Source organism: Lissotriton helveticus, chromosome 7 (genome assembly GCF_964261635.1).
Source record: "Lissotriton helveticus chromosome 7, aLisHel1.1, whole genome shotgun sequence".
NCBI classification, from domain to species: domain Eukaryota; kingdom Metazoa; phylum Chordata; class Amphibia; order Caudata; family Salamandridae; genus Lissotriton; species Lissotriton helveticus.
In genome coordinates this window covers 1,042,866,000-1,042,884,595 of record NC_136068.1, presented here as the reverse complement: position 1 = coordinate 1,042,884,595, position 18,596 = coordinate 1,042,866,000, and the positions used below count along the sequence as shown (strand labels likewise).

Sequence of the window (18,596 nt, the reverse complement as noted above, 5' to 3'; positions counted from 1 at the left end):
AATCCCTTCGAGCCCTCTTTGGAGAGCTCCACACCTTTGCCCAGGCGTCGGGTTTTAAGGTTAATGTGGCGAAATCGGAGGCCCTGAATATATCCCTGTCACCGGAGATGCTCGAAGACGCCAAAGCGGAATTCGACCTGCGGTGGTCGGATTCGACCGTCCCCTATCTTGGAGTCCTGTTGGCGCCGACGGTGCAGGCGACTGCGGAGGCCAACTATACTAGACTTACCGCTAGACTCCGGTATCATCTCAGAAGGTGGAAACACCTCACCCTGTCCTGGCTGGGCCGGATCGCAGCTTCCAAAATGACCCTGCTGCCCCAAATTCTCTACGTGTTCCAGACCCTCCGTCTACGCCCTCCAACGGGCTGGCTCCAGAAGACACAATCGGAGCTGTTGCGCTTTGTGTGGAACGGTCGCCGCCCACGCTTTAAGCACACGATTGCTACACTTCCCCCTGAACGCGGTGGTGTGGGCGTGCCGGACCTCACGTTATACTATCAGGCGACACAACTGCGCACACTGGTGGAATGGTACCAATTGGAATCAGGCAAACACTGGCTCTTTCAAGACCAGGCAGTGGCAGGCCGCACACTCCAAGGCATCCCGTTCCTGCCGCGCTGCCATAGGCATCCTAATCTCTACGCCTCACAGATCACTAGCACGGTCCTTGATGTATGGGACAGAGTGGCGGTTCAGCGAGAACTCACCTCCTATCCCTCACCGATGACACCGATCTTCGACAATCCCGACTTCTCGCCCGGCCTCGATCCCCGGGCACATGCGGCTTGGAGGGCGACCCCGTGCAGGGCGGTGGGACACATGTTTGATCTCAAAGGCATTCTCCCGTTCCAGAAAGTAAAGGACGACTATGGCGTACCCGAAGTGGATAGCTTGCACTACCTGCAGATCCGACACTGGGTTATGCACCCATTGATCCGACCTGGGGCACAGCGCCGACTCACCCCGTACGAGAAGTGGCTGGTGACACGCACATCCGACAAAAAACTGATCTCGGACCTCTACCAGCATCTACTCCTTACCAACATACACACCTACAACGCAGGAAGGGTCAGATGGGAGAGGGATTTGGGACGACAACTCACTCGGAAGGAATGGGAAGGGGTTTATTACAGAGCCAGGCACTCAGCCCACCACACAGGCCTTACTGAGACTATGACAAAAGTTGCCACTTACTGGTACCATACGCCCGAACGGCTACACCAATGGGATCCCCGGGTTAGCGATCGCTGCTGGAGGGGGTGTGGGGAACTTGGGACGTTGGAACACTTACTTTGGAGCTGTGCCCACCTCCAGCCTTATTGGACCTCAAACCTAGACCTGATAGATTCCCACCTAGATACCCAATTGCCTAGATTCCCAGCTTATGTTCTGCTGGGCCTTCCCAATACCTTGATGTACCCCCTAAAATCATGGAGAGGGAGGCTTATAGCGGTGGCACTAGGCGCAGCTGTACAGAACGTGGTAGCACATTGGAGAGCCGTCCAGCCCCCGCTGCAGCTGGGTTGGCTACATAGGCTGTGGGCGATCTTGGGAATGGAGAAGCTGTCATTGACCACGGCAGGGAAAGGGGCGGAATTTGCGGAACTATGGAGGCCGTTCTTGACCCTGCTGACGGGGGAGTTCCGTGAACTGAGCTGCCCCCGCTACTTGCGCTTGCTGCGCCTTGCGGACACCCCGCTCCCAGAACCTAAGACACAGCCGCGTAAGCGCAAAATGCCAGCACACTTCACACTTGATCGGGACAACTAGCATGGTGATCGTCTATGGACTCTGTTTGTACTATACGGACAAGGAGAAGGGTGGTTGTGGGAGTGGGGTGGGAGGGGGGGCTTGTTACTTCTTTCCTTTGTTTTTTCTCTTTACTCACGCTTTATTATCGGCACCATCTGCACCCGCACTGCGCTCCTTCTGACGCGGCCGGCCCAAAAGGTTTGTAGGCAGCTTGCTGTGTTAATACTTGCAGTAGGAACTCCCAATGGTTGTGTGCACACTACTGAAATATTCCTGGCTGCCATGTGTACGGGCTGGTGCGGATGGTTGTATGAGACAAGCAGGTTTTCTTTATTACTCAATAAAAAAGATTTAATACTAAGATGGCATCCTGAAAAGTGAAATACAATATCAACAGGGAGACTAAAGTAGACAAGCGCGCGCGCCCGCGCTGATAGTTTTTTTTTTTAAAGGCGTGCAGGCAGCAGCAGAGAGGTCAGAGAGGGAAAGAGAGGGGCGGAGGGGCGCACCGGCGAGTGGTGCGCGCTCTCTTTTGGAAGAGCAGTCTGCTCATTTTCAAGCACTCCACTCCTGCTTGTGGCGCGCCCCTGCTCGCTCCCGCAAGGTGGATGCCGCCACAAGCACTAGTGTGTGCTTGAAAATTACCAGAGCAACAGCTAAAGGTCCTCCTATGCAGCTCATGCGCGCTGCTTAGGCAAGACCTAAAAATGACTACTCTCCTGACTGGGAAGTGGGTGCTGGGAGCAAACCCTGGGGGCACACATCTATGGTCCCAGTATTGAAACTGGCGCTGCACCTTCACTGTCTGCAGCATTTAGCAGCTCTAGTGGCCTGAAGCTGGTGTCCTGAAGTAAACACAAATATGTGCTGTTAGCAGAGTCCATCTTTGCGATAACCACTGCAAGACCTCCTGGCCCCTGTGAAGGAAGCTCAATAGTGGAAACTCCTCCTGATGGTGTGGAGGAGTGCTAGAATGGAATGTCTCTTGCATGGCTCTGAATGAGTGCTACCTGCCCTGTCATTTTCCTTTTACAGTCTCTATGGATTGTACTGAGGCGCGCAACACCCATTGGGCTCACAAGGCTTCAGCCCCCCACCCCCGTCGTGTGTGTCAGCCCGGGCTGACACAGCTTCGCTGGCTGGCGACGTGTAATTGCAGCCGCACCCGAGTACTTCACACGTCTGTTAAAGGCCATTTACTTGTAAGTGAGGCTTTTATTATGTTTTCACCCCTTCTTACAGCCACTCTGGTTACGGCTGGAAGAATTAGCCCCCCCCCCAATCTTTTTCATCCCCCCCCCCCGAAATTTGGCTCTAGTTGCCCGCCTGATTGTACTTTATGCCCAAGTGAGCCCAACAATCGTGGCACTCGTTCAAATGGACAAAGATCAAAGAGCAGTGGTCTGAAGTTGAGGGACCACTCATTAGTGCACCTTTTTTACATGTTGCCTACAGTGCCCAAATGCTGTCAGCGATGAGTATTGTTTAAAAAATAAAAGCTTCAAAATGGGCTTAGAACCCACATCACTCCTGTTTACCAGGTTCTTATTGTCACGCCTCTTGCTTCCTCCTGGCTCACCTCCTCCTGCATTCCTCCTGGGTCTTCTGTCAGTGCCGTGGATCATGGACCTCTCACAGCTTCCTGATTGCAGTTAGTGTCCTTCCATTGGCCACATGCTGTTCCAGGTACTAAAAGTTTGTGCAATACACTCAATAAGAGTGCATGTTACTGTACGGCCTCCCCACCTCCCGCCCTTCTCCCACGCACTGTCTGTTGTTGATTCTCCCTCCCCTGCAGGATCCTTGTGTTGCCTCTCCAAACTCACTCCCATATCCCCCTTATGGTGATTTAGTAGTAGTGTTAAAAAATTGAGCTATGGCGCTATCAAGATTGGCAGTGTCATAGTGCTTTGTTGTTCTTTTGAACGTGCTACGAATAGCCAAGCACTCACCCCCCCTGCCTTGCACATGCCTTCCACTTGCTTCTTTTGCTCCTCCGCACAGGCTACACCAGCCCTTCTTTGGAGCCCAGCACAAGCAGCAGCTAACCAGCTCAACAGGAGCTGCTTGGGATTTTCACAAAGTGCCTAGCCTTGCTTCCTAGAGGGCTCTACGGCCCTCGATCAGGTCAGATCTGTATGTGGCAATGACTACCTCTCAGCAGCTGATGCTCACCGCTTCCCCTGCTGCTGGAATCAGCACCGTGCCCCATGACATCACTTCCTTTCTCAGGGACTCTGGGGAGAGAAGTTCTTTTCTGTGGATCTCTGGCTGCAAGTTTCCTTTCCTTCCAGGGACAGATCCCTCATACGCAAATAATGTACATGTCCATGGCCCGTCCTGTGTGCACATAGGAGAGAGAGACCTAGGCAAATGACTAAGTGTTGCTTCGGCCTAGGGTCCTCATTGCCACAGGCCTGACTATCTCCATCCGTCCTTTCCATCCTCCCTCGGCTCGGGGGACAGCCGAAAGAGGGAGGCTTCGAACCGCTCATCAGCCCATCAGCAGCAGCAGACTGGCAGAAGGATACGCCTTTGGTAAGGGCCATTTGCCAGTCTTAGAGCAAGAGTTCAAAAAAACGTTTTGCCCAGTGTAAACGGTACAAAAGGGGGTGGTGATGGACGGGGCATTTGAATCAATCAAACACTCACACCCAGTCAAAAGATCTGGGTTTAATCCATCACCGTTCTTTAGCCCACTCTGCCACCCCAGTTCAGACATGGCTATATGCAAATCAGTCTGACCCTGTGCCTCATGGGAACAGTCCAGCCCGAACTGCCAAGCCAGATCATGTGACTGGGGGTGAGTGTTTGATTTGTTCAAGCGCTCCGTCCATCATCTCCTTTGGTATCGCTTTGTTCTCCCTAAGTGTGGCAGGGTATGCTCAGACGTGAGTCCCTTGTTCACTTGGCCACTGGATTCAAGATAGCCTGGTTGATGAGGATTATGAATCCGAAACCGGTCCCAGGATGCTTGTTTCCGGTCCAGGGAAGACATGGCTTGGCACTTCGGGCTGGACTGTTCCCATGAGGCACAGGGTCAGACTGATTTGCATATAGCCATGTCTGAACTGGGGTGGCTGAGTGAACTAAAGAATGGTGATGGATTAAACCCAGATCAGTTGACTGGGGGTGAGTGTTTGATTTGTTCAAGCGCTCCGTCCATCATCCCCTTTAGGATCACTTTGTTCACCCTAAGTTGGCAGGGTATGCCCAGACGTGGGTCCCTTGCTCACTCTACCACTGGATTCAAGATAGCCTGGCTGATGAGGATTATGAATCCGAAACCGGTCCCAGGATGCTTGTTTACGGTCCAGGGAAGACATGGCTTGGCAGTTCGGGCTGGACTGTTCCCATGAGGCACAGGGTCAGACTGATTTGCATATAGCCATGCCTGAACTGGGGTGGCTGAGTGAACTAAAGAATGGTGATGCATTAAACCCAGATCAGTTGACTGGGGGTGAGTGTTTGATTTGTTCAAGCGCTCCGTCCATCATCTCCTTTTGTATCGCTTTGTTCTCCCTCAGTGTGGCAGGGTATGCTCAGACGTGAGTCCCTTGTTCACTTGGCCACTGGATTCAAGATAGCCTGGCTGATGAGGATTATGAATCCGAAACCGGTCCCAGGATACTTGTTTCCGGTCCAGGGAAGACATGGCTTGGCAGTTCGGGCTGGACTGTTCCCATGAGGCACAGGGTCAGACTGATTTGCATACAGCCATGTCTGAACTGGGGTGGCTGGGTGAACTAAAGAATGGTGATGGATTAAACCCAGATCAGTTGACTGGGGGTGAGTGTTTGATTTGTTCAAGCGCTCCGTCCATCATCTCCTTTCGTATCGCTTTGTTCTCCCTCAGTGTGGCAGGGTATGCTCAGACGTGAGTCCCTTGTTCACTTGGCCACTGGATTCAAAATAGCCTGGCTGATGAGGATTATGAATCCGAAACCGGTCCCAGGATGCTTGTTTCCGGTCCAGGGAAGACATGGCTTGGCAGTTCGGACTGGACTGTTCCCATGAGGCACAGGGTCAGACTGATTTGCATATAGCCATGTCTGAACTGGGGTGGCTGAGTGAACTAAAGAATGGTGATGGATTAAAACCAGATCAGTTGACTGGGGGTGAGTGTTTGATTTGTTCAAGCGCTCCGTCCATCATCTCCTTTTGTATCGCTTTGTTCTCCCTAAGTGTGGCAGGGTATGCTCAGACGTGAGTCCCTTGTTCACTTGGCCACTGGATTCAAGATAGCCTGGCTGATGAGGATTATGAATCCGAAACCGGTCCCAGGATGCTTGTTTCCGGTCCAGGGAAGACATGGCTTGGCAGTTCGGGCTGGACTGTTCCCATGAGGCACAGGGTCAGACTGATTTGCATATAGCCATGTCCGAACTGGGGTGGCTGAGTGAACTAAAGAATGGTGATGGATTAAACCCAGATCAGTTGACTGGGGGTGAGTGTTTGATTTGTTCAAGCGCTCCGTCCATCATCTCCTATTGTATCGCTTTGTTCTCCCTCAGTGTGGCAGGGTATGCTCAGACGTGAGTCCCTTGTTCACTTGGCCACTGGATTCAAGATAGCCTGGCTGATGAGGATTATGAATCCGAAACCGGTCCCAGGATGCTTGTTTCCGGTCCAGGGAAGACATGGCTTGGCAGTTCGGGCTGGACTGTTCCAATGAGGCACAGGGTCAGACTGATTTGCATACAGCCATGTCTGAACTGGGGTGTCTGGGTGAACTAAAGAATGGTGATGGATTAAACCCAGATCAGTTGACTGGGGGTGAGTGTTTGATTTGTTCAAGCGCTCCGTCCATCATCTCCTTTTGTATCGCTTTGCCCAGTGTAAACTGCAGACCAATTTTCGATTTGAAAGTTATGGGCTTTTTGTATTGCAAACCTTTTTTTTACAAAAATAAATAGAAAGACTAGCAAGCATTGGCAAACCAATAGGTTTCACCTATGAGACATCTATTGGCTTTGTCAATGTTTTTCAGACATGTTGCACAGCAGTTGCTGTGCAACAGGTCTTAAACTAAAGAAAACATGCTATGATCTGGCCAGCTTCGACCATGTCATAGCCTTATTATTTTCTTTACTTTCGGCCGTGTTGCACAGCAGCCTGCGCTGCTGTGTAACATGTCTAAAAACAGTGACAAAGTCAATGGATCTTGCATAGGCGCAGCATATTGGGTTTGCCAATGCTTGTTTGAGAGGGTGGCTACATCCTTCCCTAACTGGACTTTGTAGGCCTAGTGTTGGTGGCAGGGTGGTCTAAAGTGAAGGGAAAAACCTTTTCACATGTCTGCTTTAGTTGGGGCTGCCCACTGGCATCTCCCTCTAAAGGTTCCGTTAGACTCCCTTAATCAGTGTTTCACATACATCCATGTGGGATCTGCACGGAAAGTGGGTGCACACATAATGTATGTCATATGTCGACATGTTTCCTTCATGACCTGCATCTATAAAGATGCTGCTGTCTCGGCCCGATAAATATCTCTATTAGGACAGTTTGGAGCCGGCTCAGAAGAGGCTCCTGTTGTCCGTGTGTCCTGGCACAAGCTGATCATGTGTTGTTTGATTGGAGTAGCCTCAAAATCTTAACCAAGAAAGAGAGGTCATTAGTCAGCTCTCCTATAACTAGTGGCCCGGTTGGCCAGTACTTTGCTCGAGGATTCATCATGACCAAGGAAAGCACCTGTGCACCAGGACAGGTGAGAAGCCTGAGTTTCAGGGACAGAGTATCTGACTGCTGCTTCCCTGCCAGACTAAAACCCCTGTCTGGCCCAAGAATCATCCTGGAAGCGCTGCTGGACTGGCCTGCAAGGACTAGAACCCTGTCAGCTGTGAGAGAAGATGCTGAACTGAGCTCTGCATCCTGCCAGGAGGAAGGAGCCAACAGCTCAGCTCCCTTTCAGTATCTCTGGGAGCAGTCCTGAGGTCTGGTCTGCTTCCCTTCACTCTCAGCATTGTGAGGCAGAGCAGTCCAAGCCATGGAGAATTACTTTGTAAGAAGAAAATTATTTTAATACACACATGACAAAACACTATACTAAAATAAGCATATGCAAAGAAAACAAGAATACTTCATGGCCAGAGAGCGGACCACAAATGTTATTCAAACTCCATTGCGCTAAGCGCTATGGGTTGGCTCAATGCTGGAGTCAATGATCAGTGTGATTCAATGGACTGTACTCGTGATCCTCGACTTCACAGTCTAAGGACACAGTGCACAGTCTCGAATGTGAATAGCACATATGCAATCTCAACCTTTCGCTTGCTAACGGTTGGTCGCCACCAGCTCACGCTCCTGCACTTTAGATTCACATAGGGCCACATGTATCAAAAATCCATTTCGCATTTTTTAAATAGCAACTTTTAGCTGATCGCTATTTAAGGAATTTAAAATCGTACGTAAGAAAATAGAGATTTACTAATAGCAATTCTTAAAGATTCGCAATCGCAATTAGGTAATCCCTATTAGCTAATAGTACTCCATTCGTTCCTATGAACCTAAAGGTCCATAGGTGCGAATAGTTTTGCATTGCCTAATTTGTGATAACCTAATTGGTAATTGCAAATTAGGTAATGCAATACCAAGGGTCCCTTTGGGCCTAAGCCCCCCTGAAGCACCCCCCAAAAAAAAGGTGCACATGTAAAGCGCACACATGCCCTAGTGACGTGTGCACTACATGGCACTTTGAAAAATGCATTTTTGGGCATTTTTCAAAATTTGCACATGGCATTTTCTAAATACATAGTTTGCATTTAGAAAATGCTTGGTACATGTGCTAAGGGAATCGCAAATTGCGATACCCTATTTGTAGTTAAAATTTTAGGGAATTACTATTTTTGCGATCACCTAAAATTGCAACTGTAAAGCCTTTCATACATCTGGAAAGGCTCTTTTGCATTTGCAAATTTGTGAAATTACTTATTCGCACCTTTTGCGAATCCAAAATTGTTTGATACGTGTGGCCCTAAGTATCTAGCTATTGGTACTGATAGAGGTTTGTGCTATTGTTTAGAGTGTGTGAGAGGTTAATGAGATGTCTCTGTACTCCCTGAGAAAGCTCTTTGGACCCACAGATGTACAAGCACGCCAGCCACTCTAGAACGCAATGGGGTATCCACCCAAATTCCTGCAAAGCAGCAGTCACTGGTGCCTGATGAATAAGTAAGAGTCACCTGGTAGCAGGTCGAAGGAAATCTGATCATCATCATCTCTCTGGTTATCCGATTCACATTCAAAGCTTGCCCCTATTCCAATGATGGATGGCCATCCAGCATGCCTACAGAATACTGAGCTCCAGTCTCAAGAATCGGTGAGCTTGAGGAATAGCTAGATGCAACTAGTATAATTGAAAAAGTATAATTGAAAAAGTTGATCCCCAATGTGTCAAGCTGCCCTTAAGGCATCACATTAATATTCAAACAAGCACTAGCCATGCGAATCAGCCTTGCTTACATTGACATATAGGAGGCTTCGAAACAATGGGGTAACCCAGTATCCCTCGGAACCTGGGCAATAGTATACAAAAACAACAATGGTTCTGTCAGGTAAGACAATTCCTTAAACAATTGCAGAAATGATTAGTTATTCATAGGTAGCGATCAGTCATAAGCAACACACACAGAAAAACATATAGGGTATTTTGTTTTTTTTTTTAAATATAAATTACGTCATTTATATATAAATACCCAAGAACATTTGAAAGGCTGTCAAAGCACAAAGTGAAATATAGTTTGTGACAAGGTGACATGTGGTGCTCAGTGATATAGTGATAGTGCATAATATGTACAGAGTGGCTAAAAAAGGGGTTAAAGGACAGGGGAGAGACAGCCTAGAGGGAGCCCAAAAGGACTTGTAGATAGTATCCTTGGCGGCTCATAGTGACAACCATGGTGCAAGTAGCGGTGTCGATTTTGGCAGGAAATGGCAGCGTCAGGAAGGCCATGGCGTCGTCGTGCAGCGGCTCAGTGATGGCGTCAGCAGGTGTCGTTGGTGAGAGCAGTGTTGCAGTGCGGGGTGGCAGTGGTGCCCTCTGTGGTGCAAAAGCTTCGGCGTGAAGCAAGATGGTGTTGAGTGCCATGCCCACAGGTCGCTGTGCGAACAGCGGCTAGGCGATGGCGTCAGTAGGCGTCGTCGGTTAGACCAGGGTCGCGGTGCAGCATTGGGGCTGTTCCCTCTGCGGTATTTAGCCCTTTCCTGACCTACTTAAACTATCGAGAGCCACCCTGCTTCCTTGCCATCTGTCGTCCAAAAACCAGACAGGCAATCCACATTCCAGCAGAGGCACACGGGAAGACAGAGCAAAATAATACCCACTTTCTAAAAGTGGCCTCTATGAAGGCTGCGTCTTTAGATACTGAGTTCAGGCATACCAAACGTCATTCACTTATACCTTTTTTGGGCTACGTACGTGGGTGGCACAATTCGTGCTGCAGACCCCCGAGTAGCAGTTGACTCGCAAGCCCCGGGACCCACAGTGCCTTTTACTGGGGACTGACAAGTAAGTCACGCATCCAATCATAACACAATTTACCACAGGAGCACCAGCGCTTGACCACTGATCAGCAGAGCGAAAAGCGAGCAGAAGCGTTATACCAGCAAAACCGGGAGGGCAGAAAGCAACAACTCGGGGGAAACACGCCAAAAGATGTCACGTCTAACACACGTCCCCTCCAGCTGAAAGTAGGGGGAACTACCCACACTCCTGAGAGTTCTCCTCACTAAGGCGGAAGAACCGGGACATGCCATCTGCATTGGCGTGTTCTGTCCCAGGACGGTGTTCCACCGTGAAGTCCATTCCCTGTATGGAGATGGACCACCTCAGCAGTTTTGGATTCTCAACCCTAATTTGCATTAACCACCTGAGGGGCCTGTGGTCAGTCTGAACCTGGAAGTGAGTCCTAAATAGGTAGGGCTCAGCTTCTTCAGTGCCCAGACCACAGTGAACGCTTCCCTTTCTATGGCAATCCACCTTTGCTCCCTGGGGAGTAGTCTCCTGCTAAGGAGGACTACCGGCTGGTCTAGGCCCTCTTCGTTCAGTTGTGAGAGCACTGCTCCCACTCCATGCTCTATCTCGTCGGTCTGCGCGACAAATTCTTTGGAGAGGTCGGGGCCTTGAGCACGGGGGCCGTGCACATGGCGGCCTTCAGGGTATCAAACGCCCTCAGGCAGGACTCAGTCCAGATCACTTTTTTCGGCTGCTTCTTGGAAGTCAGCTCAGTTAAGGGGGCCACAATGGTGCCATATCCCTTAACAAACCTCCGGTAGTATCCCATGAGTCCTAAGAAGGCCCTCATCTCGGTCTGGGTCTTCGGGGCTCCCAAGCCAGAATGGTGTCAATCTTGGGCTATAGGGGGCCAACTGGCGGCTCCCTATCTGGTATCCCAAGTACACCACCGACCCCTGTCCGATCTGGCACATACTGGCCTCAATCGTGAGGCCTGCTGTCTGCAGCGCCCCCAACACTTCCCTGAGGTGTTGCAGATGTTTGTCCCAACTGGAACTGAACACCGCAATGTCGTCCAGGTATGCGGCGCTGAATTCCTCCAGCCCGGCCAACACCAGGTTGACCAACCTCTGAAATGTGGCAGGGGCATTCTTCAAGCCGAAGGGCATCACACGGAATTGGCAATGCCCGTCCGGGGTCCAGAATGTGGATCTTTCTTTGGCCCCCTCGGTTAGGGCGATCTGCCAGGACCCTGACGTTAAATCGAACATACTCAGGATTCTGGCTGCTCCCAACTGGTCGATGAGCTCATCAGCTCGGGGGGATGGGGTGTGCGTCAGTCTGCGTGACGGCATTGAGCCCTCGATAGTCCAAGCAGAACCACAGTTCTGGGGCGGCACCGTGCGCCACTGCCTTCAGGACCAAGACCACGGGGCTGGCCCAGGAGCTGCTGGACAGCTCAACCACCCCTAACACCAACATCTTCAAGACCTCCTCTTTGATGCTGGCCTTGACCCGGTCAGCCAACCGGTAAATCTTAAGTTTCACTGGGGGGCTTTAACCGGTATCCACGTCATGGGTACACCAGTCAAGGGGTCAAGGAGAACAGTGGGGCAAACTGCTCCAACAACTGGTGACACTCGCTCTGTTGCTCAGCGGTCAGAGCCGGGGAGAGGGTCACACCATCCACCGATCTATCCCCCTCTTGGGCAGACAGGAGGTCCGGGAGAGGCTCACTCTCCGCTTCCTCCCCGTCGTCTGTTGCCAAGAGCATGCTCTCTTCGGACCTCTCGAAGTGGGGTTTGAGGCGGTTCACATGGAGGACCCGCAACAGGTTCAGAGGAGCCTGCAAATCCACCAGGTAGGTGACCTCACTTTTGTGCTCCACCACCTCAAAGGGCCCTTTCCACTTGTACTGCAAGGCACAAGGTTCCACAGGAGCTATAACCCACACTTTCTGTCCAGGTTAAAACTCTACCAGAGTGGCATTCTAGTCATACCACTTCCTAATTTCTTCTTGGCTGGCCTAGAGGTTCGCCTGAGCAAGTTTCCTGAAGCGGGCCATTTGGTTGCGAAAGGCCAGCATGGAGCTGAACACATCCTGGGGCGTCTTCTAGGGAGCGGCCTCCCAGCCCTCCCTCACCAAGTTGAGAGGTCATCACACGGGGTGACAGTACAACATCTCGAAGGGGCTGAACCCGAGAGACTTCTGGGGTACCTCCCTGTATGCAAAGAGCAGGCATGGTAAGAGGACGTCCCACTTACACCTAATGGGTTCAGTGGGACCCTTGATCATGCCCTTTAAGGTCTGGTTGAACCTTTCCACCAGACCGTTACCTTGGGGGTGGTAAGGAGGGGTGAACTGATATGTACGCCACACTCCTTCAACAGGGATGTCATATACTTCAATATGAAATTGGTCCCCCTGTCAGAAACCACCTCTCTGGGGAACCCCACATGGGAAAATATCCCCATTACCGACCGACCGGCCCTCCACTGGTGCCGTCGTTGTCCTAAGAGGGATTGCCTCCGGGTACCGGGTGGCATGGTCCACCAAGACCAGGATGTACCTGTTGCCCATGGCTGTCTTGGGATCCAGTGGCACCACGATGTCCATCCCTACTGTTTCAAAGGGTGTCCCCATCACAGGGAACCGTTGGAGAGGCGCTTTGACCTTCCTCACACTCTTGCCACTTGCCTGGCAAGTTTGGCAAGACCGACAATGCACATCCGACTGCCTTCGCATTTGAGGCCAGAAAAAGTGGGTGACAAGTGGGTCAAAGGTCTTGTCCTGCTCCAAAAGTCCTGCCAAAGGCACGTCGTGAGCCAGACCCAGTAGGAAGGTCCGGAAGCACTGGGGTACCACCAGCACCCGGGCTGATCCAAATTCCGCGACCTTAGGCTTGCTGTACAGGAGATCATTCTCCAAATAGATCCAATGTGATCAGGACTGATCACCAATCGCCTGGGCTGCGGCCTGCCACCGCAGACCCTCCAGAGAAGGGCACTCTCTGCTCCCGGCAGAACTCCTCCCTGGTGGGACCCCCTTCTTGCTGCCAATGGGTCAGCTCAGAGATGTCTCCCAGTTCGGCTACCTGCACCCCTGTAGGCACCGGAGCGTCCCCCTTGAGGTCTGTCTCTTCCCGGGCCGTGGGAACCTCAGGGGCCGGTTTCCCGCGCCCCTTGCCCTTTCTTTTGGCAGGGACCTGGGCCACTGTCTCAACTCCGGGTTTCTCTGATCACTCTCTCGGGCCGCCATCGACCGAGTGGACATGCATGCCCACTCTAGCAACCCCAACATCTCCAAGTGGGACCTGAGCTCAACATCCTTCCATAAGGACTGCTCCAGGTCGTTACTGAGCAGACAATCAACACGCATGAAGGGCTCACAACAACCCTCAATGGACCTGAGACCCCCCCACCCCACTCGAAGGGAGCCTGCGCCACTAGACACTGGTGCTCTGAATTGTCGACTGCGATCACCTGGTGAAATGGCCTGGAGACTACTTGCGTCTCAGGGACCAGGTGACACCTAACTGAGGTCACACTGGCTCCAGTATCCCTGAGAGCCTCTGCCCTTTTCCCATTGATGGTCACCCAGGTGCTGTATTTCTTTGTGTTAGGGGGCGCCTGGGCTTCTGGGACCATCTCACTTGACCCTAGTGAGACGTGGGTCATTTCTGCGGGGCCCCACCCTCCTGTTGGGACTCCTCCTCCTCCCCAAGCACCACGCTGGCCAACACTTTGGACTGCCCACCGGTGGGTGGCTGTGTCCCCTTTGGGCACCTGGGGTCTCCCTTCATGTGCCCCACCTGGTCACATGCAAAACACTTGCGGGGACCGGTCTCGGCAGGCTTTCCTGTCGAGGCCCCTTGCTTCTTATCTCCAGGGGGATGGTAACCTTTACCCTGGGTGTTATTTTGGGGCCCTTTCGAAAACTCCTGTGTTTTACCCTTGTCCCCCCCCCACTTTTCGGCTGGGGACCCTGCCCACCTTTGGCTGAGTCTCCCCCAAACACTTTCTTGTGGACCTTGGTACTCACCCAGCAGTCCGCTTCCATAGCAAGCTTCCTGGGGTCAGTCACTTACTATCTACTAGGTGCTGGCGCAGGTCTGCAAAACATAGACTAGACAGGTGCTCCCACACAATCAAATGGTAGAGGACTTAAAATCTGTCACATTGCTGCCCTTCACCCAGCCATCCAACGATCGACTAAACCCATCCACACATTCCAGCCACGTTTTGGCATCAGATTTCTTCCAGGACCTAAACTGATCCCTGTACTTTTCAGGGGTGAGACCATACCTATTGAGAAGGGCTTCCTTCATATCAGCATAGGTGAGGTCAGGCCCCTTGCCCAAAGCTGTCAAACTATCCCTGGCTTCCTCTGGAAACAGAGACCACAATCCTGCTCCCCAATTCTCCTCAGGGACCACATTCATGTGTATTGCTGCCCCATAACCCTGAAACCACCTCTGTATGTCATCCCCCTTCTAAACTCTCGGCCCACGTTCTTCGGGATGTGTACGATTTGGTCTGTCTGTCTTGACGAGTTGCTGCCACCATCTGAGCTGGTTCTTTTCTCTCAATCGAGTTCCTTCATCCTAACTTCATGTTCCAATACCATTCTCTTCTCCTCCAGGGCCAATCTAATATTTTCTAGCTCTGTGGTGGCTCTCTTTGCTTCCCGCCTGTCCTCCAGCTCCTCTGGGGACAGGCCACTGCTGCCTGGTCGGAAAGGTTCCCCCCTCCCAAAAGCACATCCATCCTAGGACTAGGCTCCCATGCCTCTCCACTAAGGTCACCAGATTGCCCACTTGTGTCTCTGGCTGCTACCCAGGCCCTCAGTGCCTTTTGTAGCTCGTCCTTCCTAGTGAGGCCTCTGACTTGGAATTTTAGGTTTTTGCACACAGACTTCAGTCTCTCACAGTGTAGAGCTCCAACCTATCCTCCTCAAAGGCAATGTCCATTGATGCAACGGATGATGCTATTGATTCCGGCATGATGAAGCAGCAAGTTCACCTGTCAAGATCACAAAAATTGGGCAAAAAGAAATCAGGTTAGTATGTGGCACGTAATGGTCTGCAATATGGCAGTAGTGCACCCCAATCACTGTAAGTCAAGGGCAAAAACAAGTCCGATCCTCACCGCTGACAACCAATGTTAGAAATTGGATTTTTGGTAGGCTAGGGCGCAGGGCAAAGCCAGGCAAAAACCTCCACTCTAGTCAGGATAAGGGCGTTACACGTCTAAAATAACCCCTGCTCACCCCCATGGTAGCTTGGCACGAGCAGCCAGGATTATCTTAGAGGCAGTGTAAAGCATTTGCACATAACCAACAGTAAGACAGTGTAAGCACCACAAAAGGACACCACACCTGTTTAGAAAAATATCCAATATTTTCATATAATTAATCTTCCAGGCAAAGGGTGTGGGTGTCCGGCCAGAACCAGTTGGACCTTCTCTGGCGTGAATTCCTGGTAGGAGATGGAAACGGCTTTGCCAGAGGCAGACCAGGCCCTTTGAGGTGCAAGGAAATCTCCTCCCTCTTCCCCCATCGTAACCCAGGCCTATTTAGCCCTTACCTGACCTACCTAGACTATCGGGAGCCACCCTGCTTCCTAGCCATCTGTCGTCCAAAAACCAGACAGGCAATCCACATTCCAGCAGAGGCAAACGGGATGACAGAGCAAAATGATACCCACTTTCTAACAGTGGCCTCTATGAACTCAGAATGAAAAAGGCACCCTCGCTAAAGGCTGCTTCTTTAGATGCTGAGTTCAGGCATACCAAACTTCATTCACTTATACCTTTTTTGGGCTACGTACGTGGGTGGCACAATCCGTGCTGCAGGTCCACGAGTAGCGGTTGACTCACAAGCCCCGGCACCAGCAGTGCCCTTTACTGGGGACTGACATGTAAGTCACACATCCAATCATAACACAATTTACCACAGGAGCACCAGCGCTTGACCATTGATCAGCAGTGCGAAAAGCGCGCAGAAATGTTATACCAGCAAAAACAGAGTAAAAACCGGGAGGGCAGAAAGCAAAAACTCAGGGGAAACACGCCAAAATATGCCAAGTCTAACAGCAGTGTTGCTGGCTAAAACTGCAGGTCTGGATTAATCTGGAAATCCAGTGATTTAGATTTCTGGTCATGGCAGTAAATAGCTGGCCACTATGGTTAGCTCTGGTTAGCTCTGTTGATCCCTTATTATGATAACGGGTGTCTTGAATCTGCATATGAAGAAAACCCTAAGAATATTTTAGTGCAATCCGACTTTGAAAAGATCGAACTAGGAAAGCTCACATTTGTCTGCATTACAAGTCTCAGAAGGCCCAATACATTTCTATTAGAATAATTGATGCCACAGTCGTAAGGAAAAAGATGAGATATTGTAGGAAGCCACAGTTTTCATTGTGCACAGGGACTGCGTGTTATAAAAGCCTTTAAGCACACTGTTGGGGATACATGAAACCTTAAATCTCTTTCATTTATCTAATCTATTTTGGTGCAATGCAACATGCAGCTGCTAGACCAGCCACTTTGAAAAGAACGTTTACATGAAGGTGGAAATATTATATGGGGAATTTCGTATGTCCTGGGACTGCACTGCACAGTGCGCATCCAAAATCTGCTACAGTATTTGTTAGGTCTCAATAGAAAGTAATTTGGTGTTATTTAAAGAGGTGTGTTTTAAGCTTTTTTTTATAAATTGTAGCTGAATTGGGGAGGTCCTGATGGATAGAGGGATGTTGTTACAGATATCCTTCCCTTCACCTTTAAACCCCCAAATTACCCATTAATGCAACACATCCAGCGCCTTGAGACCCTCGCGGGTATGTAGTGCGCTTTACAAATGATTGATTGATTGATTCGCTGAACCCTAAAAACCCTTAATACCCCTTAACACTATTCTTTCCTGAACCCTTAAAGCCTGTATCCCTTAAATCTAACAGTCCCTGGACCATAGCTGCCAAGATTTTAGAATGCTATGTGTGACATTTTCATATTTTCAGTGTAATTATGAGTGACATTTCAACCATTATGAGTGACACTTTCACACGAGCAAAATCAAGCAATGAAGACAAGGGAAACATATAAATATAAGACGCTGCACCCATTTGAGCAACAAGAAAGTCTGATTAATATATTAAAACTGCTACAAAGCACCAAAAACAGAAGGACAGTAACCAGACACAGACTGTGTGACTGCAGTCCTCAGTAACAGAGGGCAGGCACTTCAGCTGTTCAGGACTGCCAAGCCTTTTGTGTGCCAAATGAAAAGGATGCCACTTTGGTTTGGGCCTTACAAACATACCTCTGTGCTGAGCTCTCCCACATCTGCTTCTGGTATGTCTGCCAGAAGCCTTATAAAATCACCATGTGGCCCAAGACACTGCGCCTGCAGAGGTGCCTCCACTAACTCAAATGCAGAGAGGCGAGAATCACAGCAGGACTAGCTTGGGATCTACAGCTGTTTTACCATGGCAAGGGGCTAGAGACACTGTGAGGTGCGGAGGTTTAGCATTGCGGGCATGGGAACCATGAGTCTGCAGTGGACTCTGCGTGGCAGGTTTAGGGCGGGTGCCACCGCAGCACCCGCCTCCTTAGTCCAGAGCTGTCTTCGGTGAGCCTGCTGCTGCTGAGTGTTCTGCCTGACTCACCCTCATGCAGGACACCACGAACAACCCGCCAAATAAGACACGGTCATTTGAAAGGCTATAATCCTCGGCATATTTCGTGCAACCCCAAAACCGTCACTCTGGCTGTCGCTTCATACCCTCTCTCCACAGGATTTATTTGATGTGCAGAGCCGTCATTGTGGCATCCGATCCTGACGCCCTCAGAAATTCCAAAAAATCAGCTGGGCAGATTTGTTACATTATAAGCTCTCTCCGCCACTCCAGAGCTGAGAGCAGATCATGGATCTTTAACTATTTACGAACTCAGAGCCCAGCAAGCAAGTGCTGGCAGCACGTCTCTCGGAGCAGCAGAGCCGGCGCACTGGTGCACAGGCACCTCCGGTGGCGAGTGGCAAAATGCGTGACAATGCATTTCAGTGCGGTGATGCGGAACACGACACTGAAATGCGTGAGCGTCACACCTATTGCGTGATACTTGGCAGGACTGCTGGACCTTCATTATTGACTAGGGCAATTGAAAAAAAAATTTGATAATAACCCCTTAATGCTTCAATTCCCTCATACATTAAAACCCCAAATTACATCTCAATCCAATACTTCCCTGAACCCTAAAAAACCCTTACTACACCCTAACACTGTCCTTCTCTGAAATCTAAAGGCCCCTATCCCTTACTGCTACCCTTCCCTGAACCCTAAAACCCCTGTAATACCCTTTTATGAACTGTTCCCTGAACCCCAAAA

The 18,596-nt window shown here is 50.5% G+C and overlaps 1 protein-coding gene across 1 annotated transcript in view; it reads left to right on the top strand.

Moving 5' to 3' along the window:
• The window catches only part of TMC6 (transmembrane channel like 6), a 229,636-nt gene that overhangs the window by 19,818 nt on the left and 191,222 nt on the right, over window positions 1-18,596 (top strand). The window lies entirely within an intron of this gene.